At 41.8% G+C, this 12,236-nt stretch overlaps 1 long non-coding RNA gene across 2 annotated transcripts; it reads left to right on the top strand.

Annotated features, from left to right (window-relative positions):
* The first annotated feature begins 1,767 nt into the window (after positions 1-1,767).
* On the top strand, positions 1,768-4,484 carry LOC128888127 (uncharacterized). 2 transcript variants are annotated; one of them, XR_008460181.1, is made up of 3 exons: positions 1,768-2,416; positions 4,097-4,190; positions 4,269-4,484. It is a non-coding gene; the product is annotated as an uncharacterized LOC128888127 (long non-coding RNA). The 2 variants fall into 2 exon arrangements; XR_008460180.1 differs by lacking the exon at positions 1,768-2,416 and adding an exon at positions 2,427-3,866 and having other exon boundaries at positions 3,947-4,190.
* The last annotated feature ends 7,752 nt before the right edge of the window (positions 4,485-12,236 follow it).

The following is a 12,236-nucleotide window of genomic DNA, read 5'->3' on the forward strand; positions in this document are numbered from 1 at the left end:
TCGGTAAGAACTTAATATTTGATACACGAATATAGGAATAATTAATGTTCGACTAATATATTATAATGTTAAAAATTGGGGTGGACAGACGGGTGACGTCACACTCTTTTGAGCTGCTTCCTTTTAATGCAGAACTCGACGCGCAGATTTTCAGCATTGGCTCTTCCCCTCTTCATAGCCCTTTGAAATCTCCTCCTGATGGAGTTAGCTTCTCTCCTTAGCAAGGATATTTCAGGGGTCCACCATACTCTAGTGCGCCTTGAAACTGGTGAACTCCTTGTGGGTTCCATACTGCCCGCGCAAGCAGCTTCAAAGGCATATAACACCTTATCGATCTCCTCTTCAGTTAATGGGCCATCAGCCGGGACATCTGCCGTCATTTGATCCAGCGTGGCTAAGAAACGCTCCTCGTCGAGAGTATTGGTTTTCCAACCTCCGACATGCGAGGACCTGGACCAAGTACCGCCCCCTCCGATTACGATGCACTATTGTGTCTACTATTAATTTGAGTAGCTTAAATGCCATGATGATTCTAATGACTCCAGTACTGAATGAACTGAACGTAGTGAACCAGGCCCATAGACGGTTTCCAACGCTCTCGGCAATTTGGTCCAGCATTTGGTTGTCCATGAGGTTGATCATGTGCACATTCCCCTTGGGTATGTTATGTCCATAGCGCCATGTGCAAAAGTATTAAACATTGCTGGTGTAACGTCCTCCGGTCTTCTCAGGACTACTAAATTTTTCAATTACCTTTATTCTAAGCCTCGCCAAAGTCGCGGGATGAGTTTTAAACATATTGCATACCTCACAGGATGCAACTTCGTTAGGGAGGAATTACAAATGGCGCCGATCGAGGGGACAGGCCCAGATCGAGACCAATATCTAAAAATAAATGAGAAATAAACCTCACATCGCTCCCTCCATAAAAGAGTATTAAGGGTGGGCACGTTGTTAGTAAAAGGGGGGCATCGCGCGCCCAGGGCTCTATTGAGACCCAACCACGTGATGACCCCTCGCGGCAGCGAGTACTAAAAGGGTACAATACCATGTAATACATTTAATAATAATAATAAAAATCCGATTTTGAGACTAATAAGCCACGACTTTCCTTAGCAGGCTGAGAACCACTTGTGATTCAAGGCCAAGTGGCAATGCCCTTGAAATCACAGCGTAGGAAAATAGCACATGGCCTTGGCGATAGCGAACGGCCTTGATAGCGGACGGCATTGATAGCGTGTGACAGTCGGCCAAAATTTTTGGCCCCTCAAATTTTTCCTACATATATATATATTATTTTGCCCAACCAGACGCCTCGCAAGTGCACGCCGCTCTCGGAACACCTATAATTCTGAAATATTATACAAAACTTAGTTATAATCACACATAGCATATCTAACGAGTTGAGAACCGCGTGCGAGAACCACTGCAATTCCGAAATTCCTGCCATTGACGTCACGGGTATTTGCCTCTTCTCGGAATCATCCAGAACAAAGGAAATTCCTCAACACGAACCACGGCGATTCTCGGAATTCCTGGCATTGACGTCACGGGTTTTTGCCTCTACTCGGAATCATCGAGAACAATGGAAATTCCCAAACGCAAGCCACCGCGATTCTCGGAATCGGCTTCACGGGGATTTTGCGAGCGTTTTTGTCTCTTCTCGGAATCCTCGAGAACAAAGGAAATTCCTCGAGGCAAACGACATGACATACGCATATAAATACCGTGGTTTCCTGCGACTCGCCCTCTTTTCGGTTTTGTCATTTGTACGTGCTAGTTGTCGGTGAATCGCTCTAACAAATCTTACACGTGGTCTACATTTTCGAATTTTCGCAAAAGAAACTTTGCTATTTCCGAGTATCTTTATTCCACGATTATTGTAAACTCGTTATTCCATATTATTGTAAATTCCGTTATTCTATATTGCAGTAAATTCTGTTTATCTCCGCGCACGTGGTTTCGCGTAATACAACCGATTGTAATTTCGGCTATTTCCGACCATAGTTTGTGCTCGTTTGACGTTGTCATTTATTACGACGACCGCAAGTTATTAGTTCTACGAATTTCTTATTACGCCCAGTTAATATTAGTATCTCGCTAGTCGAAAACGCGTCTAAGACGTATATTATGTTACTTAGATTTAGGAATTATTATTGTTATTGCGACGTGTAAAGTATCAGGGAATCGCCCCGCGTTTCTTATATAAAATTCACATAAGTGCCAGGAGCACATAATTATTGTTATTACGACGAATGTAAAGTATCGGGGAATCGCCCCAGGTTTCTTATATAAAATTCACATAAGTGCCAGGTGCACATAAATCTCGCCTATTCTTTTCTCGTCGCGTTCACCCGCTATAATATTGGATAATAACGTCACAATTCTGGGTACGACTGCTCTCCCAGTATGTCAGGTACGTGGACTCCTCCTACAAACCTATAACATCATATTCACCCCCTTTTTCCTCCCATCCCTTGGCGAAACTCGTTTTCTGCTGGGATCGAAATTTCCCCCTATCCAGACTCTTCACCGAAACCCTTATCGCTTCACCCCGCTTCTCAGAACTAAGACCCCCTCTCCATTCCGATTCTGTGGCGAAACTAGTTTTCAGCCTGAATCAAACCCCTTTTCTTAATTCCTAGGCGAAACCCGTTTTCTGCCGGTACTGAGATCTCCCTACCATTCCGATTCTGTGGCGAAATCAGTTTTCAGCCGGAATCAATACCCTTGTTACGTATACAGAAACTCTCCGTTTTTAGAAGCTCGCGTTCATTAATCTTATTGTATCTACCATTCTGGAATTTGGAGCTCGGTCTCACTGGAGTGCATCCTGCAGCTGCATCCTCTTAATATCATCTTTGACTCGCGTTGCGTAGGATACTGTCTAATCTACCCTTTTCCCAAGGCACACAGCTGCCCACCTCGGAGCAACGAAAATCCTAACCGTCAGATTTCCAACTATGGAAATCACCGACGGATCCCCACCAACATTTAGGGGTATATAAACCCACGATTTTCGTTGCTCGGGGGCTAGTACGAAAGAGTTACTCGTTAGAGACACATTGATCGTCTGTAGAGTAGCACTCTAGTGAGATCGTGCTTCAGTTCCTTTCGATCATCGTTACCATATAGATCCGCGAAGACGGTTTTAAAATCTATTACGGCCATAAAAGTACTCTTGACCCCCGCATCGCCAGTGCGTCAACACCGCGCAACACTTAGGTAATCTTAACTTCATACACTAACCGCGACAACACGACACTGCACACTTGTAATTAGTATAGTTATTTTTGAATATATACTTTTTGTGTAAACTTACAAGTCTGTAAGATCAATCATCATACCTTTACTTTGAAATCACCAATCCTAGCCAGTGTAACGATTCCACAACGAAATAACTTTACCGCTCGAGTTATTATTCTATTAAATTAACAAGTTGCGAGGCTTTATTAACGACGCGTGTTACATTTTAACGATACGATTTAGTCATTGTGTACTCAACCCGAACTCCTAAACTTAACCTATCCTGCGGTTACCCTTTACTGGGAGATACCGATTCCTGCTAGCTATCTGACTTCGCGCCAGAGTCGCTGCATTTTTTCCAACAATCTCACAGTTCGAACATTACTCTACGGTTACCCTTCACTGGGAGATACCAATTCCCAGCAGCTACCTGACTTCGCGTCAGAGGCGTCTGCGTTTGTCTCCAATAACCAAGACAACCAAATACGTTAACCTACGGTTACCCTTTACTTGGAGATACCGATTCCTGCAACTATCTGACTTCGCGTCAGATTCGTCTGCATTATCTACTCTATCCTCAAATCTTCGGCTCCATTGATACATACTAATTAATCGTATCGGTGCAATTTTCGAATCCATCCTACTCGCAGGGCCACACGCGCGTCGCTATCGCCCAGGTTCGTAACTGTGGATAAGAAAGTGAAATGTGTGTGGGAGGGGAGATTTGCTGTTCCAGAATTTTTTTTGTCCATCTGACAAAGAGTGGGGGGTATTATATAAAAATGTCTAAACGCATTTTTTTCAATCACTGTTCGCAACATCGTTCTATCGCCTCGTATTGAAACATCAGCGATGTGGTCCAATGCTGAAATCGCTCGAGCAACGTGAGTGAATCTTCCGAACAAGAAGTTCAACCAACCATTAACAAAGAAATTGTGCACACAGTAAGTTCTTTGACAACATATTGCAAAATATGCAGTCAAAATTCAATATCCTTTATAATTTTTGGTTTTTCTTGTCAGTGATAGCGATAATGTTCATTCGGAATGTGGAGTATTACGCGTGGTGCGTATACTGGGGAGGAGATATCCCCTGACGGATACATTCTACAAATATCTCGACATCGGGGTTGGAATCGGTGGTTCCTGCGACGTAGAGCTGGCTATAGGAGACTCGTGGAAACGAAATTAATTTTCCTATGGATACGTGGAAAGATCTACTACAAAAAAGGTATAACATTCTGCAGATGTTTACTGATACGCATTAATGATGTAACAGTTAAATTCCGACAACTAAATGACCAAAAACTCGCAAAACTCTCAAATTCTACCGTCTCTATGTTCATGAGTGTAAAAACCGTACAAAAGTTGTTTGCTTTCGAATATTGTATCGATCACATGTACAGTTGGCTGTCTAAAAACTTGTACCTGGTAGAATCTAAGTACAACAAGTTTATAGAAATAATACGAAATGCTGAAATTAAGGATTATGCAAAGGCAATTGTTGAACATGAAAATTTTGAGCATCATTCATTGATTGACTCTGAATTGTTAGCATTAGGTTTAGATGTAATGGTGGAATACAGTTATCAATAAAAAGAATAGCTTGGATATGTGTCTTTCTTTCTAGCGCATTTCCTCCCATATCATATTCTTATCCGGTGTAATGTTTTAAAGCACGTTCTCCAGTATTCTCATCGCCAACGAATGATGTCACCTCTACCGTTTCTTTAATATTTAGTCCTTGATAAATTGTATTGCGCAAATAAGAGATTTGCTGCTGGATTGTAATTTTCAAACTGCGTTTTTGGATCTTCTGCTAGAGACCATAATCGCCAACGAATGATGTCACCTCTTCCGTTTCTTTAAAGATTGTAATGTAATATTATATGTTGCACGGGGCATGAGTGCGAGGAAGAAAATACTCGGGCGCGAGAGAGAGGGAACCCGCGAGCCCGCAACGATGCCTCCACTCCTGCGCGCGAAGAGGACGGTTCTCCTCCCTTACGGCGTGCGCGCTTATCTGCCGCGAAAACGACGAGCATCGTTTCCCCCTCCCTTACAGCATGCGCACTTATTTCGTTACATGTACCATTTGCGTTTTTCTTTTTTATCGATCACTGATAATTACCGACCGGTGGTGTCCCCCTCTATCTTAACGACCGTAGGTAATAATTGCATCCTACCTTACCGACCGTAGGTAATAATTACCGACCCCCCACCACTCGTGCCCCCGCCCCCGCCCCCTTGCTTTCGATTCCCCCTTCCCTCGCTCCTCCCTCGGAGCTCCTGAGGTAGAACCCGCCTATCTTTACTACTGACATCTCGAATTGCAATGATGTATATAATTCAAACAGTATTTAATTTATAATCAAACCAGCCTCGCGAAGCTCTTCTATGATTGACATAATTTCGTTGTCGTGACTTGTATGGCCGACCGCTCGTGATGACAATAGCAATCTCAGTCTATCTACTAATCATCAGTCATATCATCAGTCATATCATCAGGCAACAACCCCAAGCACCCTCCTTCGTACTGTTGTCGCACGTTCTCTGAAGACGTACACTTCAATTGTTTGAAACCGCTTCCTTCACGCTTGTTAAATAGCGGTGCAATAATTTTTTTATACTTGTGTCCCCGGTTACCCATTACAGGATTGCTCGCCAAGTGAGCACACTTGTACGCGTTCGTAACGAGTAATATGTTCTTGCACGTCTGTAGATCGGCACTTGAGTACAACGCATCATCCGGTATTCCTTTAAATATTCATTCGTACAGACCACGAGTACCTCTGTACCTCGTACCGCTTATGATGATGTTGTCGTTGTTGTCCACATCAAAGTTGGAGTTACAAGCATTAACCCATTATTTTTAAAGTATACACCGTAAACGTTGTCCGTTTGTTTCTTACTGTCAACGAAGAAAAAGTTCAAGTATTATCGTGACAGTGGTCCGAGGTTTTCCGCTTAGAACTCATTCACATCTTTATGACTTTCAGGATTCTCAACGATTTCACGCATCGATGTTTGTCGCATTCATGTTTCGTAGTGGTTTAAAGTGGTTCGATAGGGATTCAAAGCGGTTCGATAGTGGTTTAAAGTGGTATCGTAGACGTTTTCCAAACAACTGACTCATCTACTGTACGACAAACTCGTTAAATCGTCGTCGATAAGGACCTTGATGCGTAGGACTATCCTTGTCTATAACCAAAAACCCATAGTTTCGTTGCCAACATTTCGCGCAAAGTTCGTTAAATTTTTGAAACGTTAAATCGGTGTTTACATGATCATCATAAACGTGGCGTACATTCATACTATACTGTTTGAACAGGATCAGCAAATTGGTATTGTCGCGAATCAGGTGTTTCAACAAAGATACAGACAGTCTACATTCGAATGTCTACCTATGGGAAAATACTCTCTTATTACGTCCTGCTTGTCACATGCTACATCATCAAATATAAATATAGAATTCGGTAAACCTTCGTTGGGTGGAAGGTCATCGCTATTATTTGAGAAAGCCAAAAATCTAATATTCTCCACGAATGAGAGCAGTGTTTCCAAATATTGATACTTTGGCTGTTGCAACGACTTTGAGAACACGTATACATTTTCGAATCGCACACCGTTCGGACTCTCCAGCAAGCTAATAACAACGTTGGTTTTTCCACAATTCGAGGGATCGCAGACTATACCACGTATAGTGTCGGGTAACAACGGTCCGTGTCTCTGAAAGCGTTGAACGGTGTCGTCGAACCTTCTGTCCGAAATTACTCGAATTTCGACGGGCTCTCGTATGAAACGCATATTGGTACCGCTGTTGACGTTGTTGCCACAATAAAAAGGGGCTAAAATGATGTCGCGGGTATTTATACAAGCGCCGTACAAACGTATCGCTTAGTGTGATAATGACTTTTGTACTGATCGATGGTGATACACTGTTTGATTTGATTACGGAGCAGCTGGAATACATACCAAAGATTGTACTCTTGAATCGTTTTGCTCGCGACATACATTACGTGTGGAACAAGCTACCGAGACATATCAGAGCCGATCCTAAAGTTCACTCTTATCGCAGATGCTTCTTACATTACAATCGGCCGGATCAGCGTACGCACATTGAAGGACTACCGCCCATGATCAAATACTGTTTTCTATGCATAAAAGGAGGGGAGCAGGACTGTTGAACAAGGTGATAAACAAATTACCGTTTGAACTTCATATACCAGGATATCAATTTTGTGGGACGGGTACATATTTGCAAAAACGTTTAGCTCGCTGTGATCGTGGTATCAATCCGCTGGACGCAGCCTGCAGACAACACGGCCTCGCGTATTTGGAACGTAAAGATCTGAAAGACCGTCACGAGGCAGATAAAATTTTAGCCGATCAAGCACGACAACGCATCGCAGCAAGGGGCGTGACTTTTGGTGAAAAAGCAGTAACAGCGACGGTGTGGGCGGCCATGAAGGCTAAGACGAAACTCGGTATGGGACTTGAGGGAAAGAAGAGCGATAACGAGAAGAAAAAGAAAAAGAAACGAGTGTTACCCGTAGCAAAGCGTGGTGGTTTCCTCCCGTTCCTCCTTCCCGCCTTATCAGCCATAGGAGCGCTGACCGGTGGAGCGGCAGGTGTAGCTAAGGCTGTAAACGATGCCAAGGCTGCGCGGAAACAGCTGGAGGAGTAGCAACGTCATAATCGTGCTATGGAAGGTCGCGGAGTACATCTCGCACCGTACAAGCAGGGGTGAGATTTGAAAAAGAAAAAAAAAAACTTCGATCTACGAGAAAAAAAACAAAAAAATTAGGGAAAAAACCAATAACAAACATTCAACTAGAGAAACTTGGGAAAAAGAATATATCGTACTTTCGCGGGGTGTACATGCGTGATACTCTTACGACAAAGGTACGAGTCAATGAAAGCGGTATAGTTAACTTGGATAACAACGATGGGCCTGGTACACATTGGGTCGCATACGTGAAACGCGGTAGCAAGGTGCGATACTTTGACAGTTTCGGGAATCTTCGTACACCTCGGGAACTGATTGATTACTTTGGGCGGAATGTAAAAACTGTATACAATCATACTCGGTTCCAGAATTTCAATCAAAGCATATGCGGTCAATTGTGTTTCAAGTTTCTTCAGGAAACATCGATATAAACTTGTGATTTCTGATAGGTGCGTCCCATTATTAATTTCATCTTTACTAAACGAGGATGTCTCTAACATTTACCTTGACGGGTAAAAGCAGCGTGCTCTCGGTGACGTACTTTCCACCGATAGATTTGAGCGATGGACAGTATGAACTAGGTCTCATGGATTTTGCGACGTTTCACACGATACCCAACGTTGATTCTAGCAACAATCAATTTTATTTTGGAGAAGATGATGAAGAAATTGTGATTCCTGAAGGATCGTACGAATTGGAGGCGATCGATGAATATTTGAGACGTGAAATATTGAGAAGATATCCCTCTAAGAATAATTCGTACGATGAATACTCTCTCATCGTGCGAGCAAACAACACTATAAAGAGTAAGATACATTGCTCGTATAGAATCGATTTTACGAAACCAAACAATGTGGGATCTCTGCTTGGATTTTCCCGTGTTTTATCGTCCGATGTATGCCATGAGTTGGACTCACCCGTAAACATTACAAACGTTAACATGATTCGTATAGAGTGTAACGTAACTACGGGTTCTTACAGTAATGACTGACCTGTTCACACGATACACAAGTTTTCACTCAGAGTGCCTCCAGGATATAAGATTTCGGAAACGCCACCACGTGGCATTTATCTTCCAATCGTCACACGATCAATAGATGATTTGACGATTCGTATCGTAAATCAAAACAATCGTCTGATAGATTTTCGTGAAGAGGAAATTACCATGAGATTGCACGTACGACGACGACGACGACAAAAAGATACGAAGAAGAAGACACTGAGCGTGCAAAACAAGCGTTTTCTACAATCATTGGGATTCATCGTAAAGCAATAATGTCAGACATATTGGATATTGACGGTACACCTGTCTTTGACAATTGTATAACCAGCATAGAGACACACACCTATAATCCATACGCAAATACTAGACTCGGAAACAGTGATGAGATAAGGATACCGATACAGCAGCAGGATCTGTACACGCTACCGTGTGAGAGTCACTTATACATCGAGGGAAAACTGAGTCTACTGGAGAAAAAACCGGAGGGAATGAAGGAAGATGTTGTTCTTGATAACAACTGTGCTGCCTCTCTGTTTGATGAAATTCGATATGAACTGGATGGAGTTGAAATAGTTCGTTGCAAAAATCCGGGAGTAACAACTCCGTTAAAGAATTATATATCTCTGTCCATTGAAAAAAGTAAAACGTTAGGTAATGCTGGCTGGTATCATAAGCAAAATGCTGCAAATCCAGATTTTAATTTTTGCGTGCCACTTGGTATGTTATTCGGAATCCCTGGTGATTATAAACGCATCGTAATCAATGCGCGCCATGAATTGATTTTAATTCGATCGCGAAACGATGAAAACGCCCTAATTGGTCCTAGCGTTTTGAAACCTGTACTCAAATTGTTTAAAGTTCAATGGCGAATGCCTCACGTCGGTTTGGATGAATTGAACAAATTGGCGCTCTTACGTATTGTTGAAAGTGGTCGACTGATTTCGATGAGTTTCCGCTCCTGGGATCTGTATGAATATCCGTTATTACAAACAACCATGAAGCATACTTGTTCTGTGAAAACTGCAACACAATTGGAGAAACCGCGATATGTGATATTCGATCGAATATCCGCAAACCGATCGAAAGAACAAATTGGACAAAACATTTAATCACTTTAACATTTGTAAACTATCAAACATACGACTACATTTAAATTCAAAATCTTATCCATACGATGACTTGAATCTGGATTTTGATAAGAAAAAGTATGCGACACTTTACGATATGTACGCAAACTTTCGAAAATCATATTACGGACACGGTGAACCCCTGCTCGATATGTTAGAGTTTTTATCATGTGATCCGTTTGCGGTCATAGATTGTTTGCGTCAGAACGAATCTCTAAAGAGTGTCACGACTGATGTTAGGATAGATTTCGAATGCAAAGATAACGTGCCGCTCAATACAACTGCTTACTACTTGATTATACACGATCGCACAGTCGAGTACGGCCCTCTGACGAATGTAGTACGCAGACTAAACTAATACAGTAAAAATCTCTGCTGAATGTTCAGTCTCTTCGAAACTGTCGATACAGCAAAATGGCTCACCTAACGTTCGTAGACTTGCAAGGTTTCAAAACGGACTCGAATGATTTTATCATAAAAGAGATGGCTGTCCTCACGCAAGGAAAAAAGTTATCGCATTGGATATTTGAACCTCCATTTGGATTGCATCGTCTAACGTCTAACGAAAAACGTGGTGTTTGGTGGTTAACGAAAAAACACCATGGAATCAGTTGGACGGATGGTTACGTACCCTACGCGAAGGCGAGCAGCCTGTTATGAACCGCGTTGGAATGCACTGACAGAATTTTAGTTAAAGGATCGGAAAAGAAGAGATGGTTGTACAATTTAACTGGAATGGAAGTCTTCGATGTTGACACGGATTTAGAAGACAGAGAAATACCGAAATTGTCTACAATGAGTGAAGGACATTACAGATGTACATTTCACGATGACGTTTGTGCCATGGAAAATGTGTTCAAAATATATACGCTATTTGATGTAGAAATGCAAACTGTTTTTGAAATATGAAATAAACATGACGTCATGGTACAGAAAAAAGAAATGCTGCATCATTAATAAATTCCTTAAATGATAAGGGATGATGGAGGGGAGTGGATTCGATATAAAAAGGAACTTTGCGATACAGCGGTTAGAAGATTGTAAGATTTTAACCAATTTAAATGTCAGTGATGTGGACTGCTGCTGAAGTTGCTCGAGGAACGGAGGAGAAATTTTTAGATGATAATTACACATTGCGTCCAGTTTCCAAGAAAATGCGTACATGGTAAGATGTTCGTTTCCTCGATGTAAAACGTAGCAAAAATATGCATCATTCATTTCATATTCTTTTCATTTACACAGTGAAACCAATGATTCGCCCGAATTGAAGTCGAGCCGCGGAGTACGTATTTTGGAACGGAGATATCCTTTGACGACTACCTGGTACAAGTATTTAGATATTGGAATAATAATTGGTCGTCGCTGTGATGTGGAATTGGCTATTGGAGATAACCGCGGCAATGAAATCCAGTTTCCAATGTTTACCTGGAAAAAGCTATCGGAGAGAGATGGACATTTTACGGAACTTTGAAATGACGTCTAGTGATCCGATACGTGTTTGCGATATAACGATTGAATTTCGCTGCGTGGACGATGTTAAAGTCGCGAAACTCTCCACTTCCGTCAACGCCTTGTTCCTCACGGAAAAAACGATTTGTAGAATGTTTAATTTCGAATACTGTATCAATCATATGTACACGTGGCTTTCCGAGAATACGTTTCTCGTCGAGCGCAGATATGAAACTTTTGTAAATTTAATACATAATGTAAAACCAAATGATACTGTAAGAATAATTACCGAAGATGAAAATTTTGAACGTCATTCATTGATTGATTCTGAATTGTTAGCCTTAGGGTTGAATGTAATTCAGCATGGTGATCAAATATAATGATGTATTTACAATTGAATATTATTTCTTTCTTCATAAGCGCGAATCACTGGCGGCAGATGCTGGTAACACAGAACGTTCAGCTTGCAGTTTTTGACTTTGTCCCTGAGACAACATATCGGTGTCTCGAATATTCCACGCATTCCTTCACGTATGCCCTTGAAATAGAGTATCCTGTATCCATGGTTCGATCGTGAGTCGGTATGGATATTTAACGATCTAATCTTCCGCGAATAATACATTTGCAAAGAATGCATTTCATTACGTATGACATTAAGATGGTAACACAGAACGTTTAGCTTG

The sequence above is a fragment of the Hylaeus anthracinus genome, unplaced genomic scaffold (assembly GCF_026225885.1).
Source record: "Hylaeus anthracinus isolate JK02 unplaced genomic scaffold, UHH_iyHylAnth1.0_haploid 11989, whole genome shotgun sequence".
NCBI lineage: Eukaryota > Metazoa > Arthropoda > Insecta > Hymenoptera > Colletidae > Hylaeus > Hylaeus anthracinus.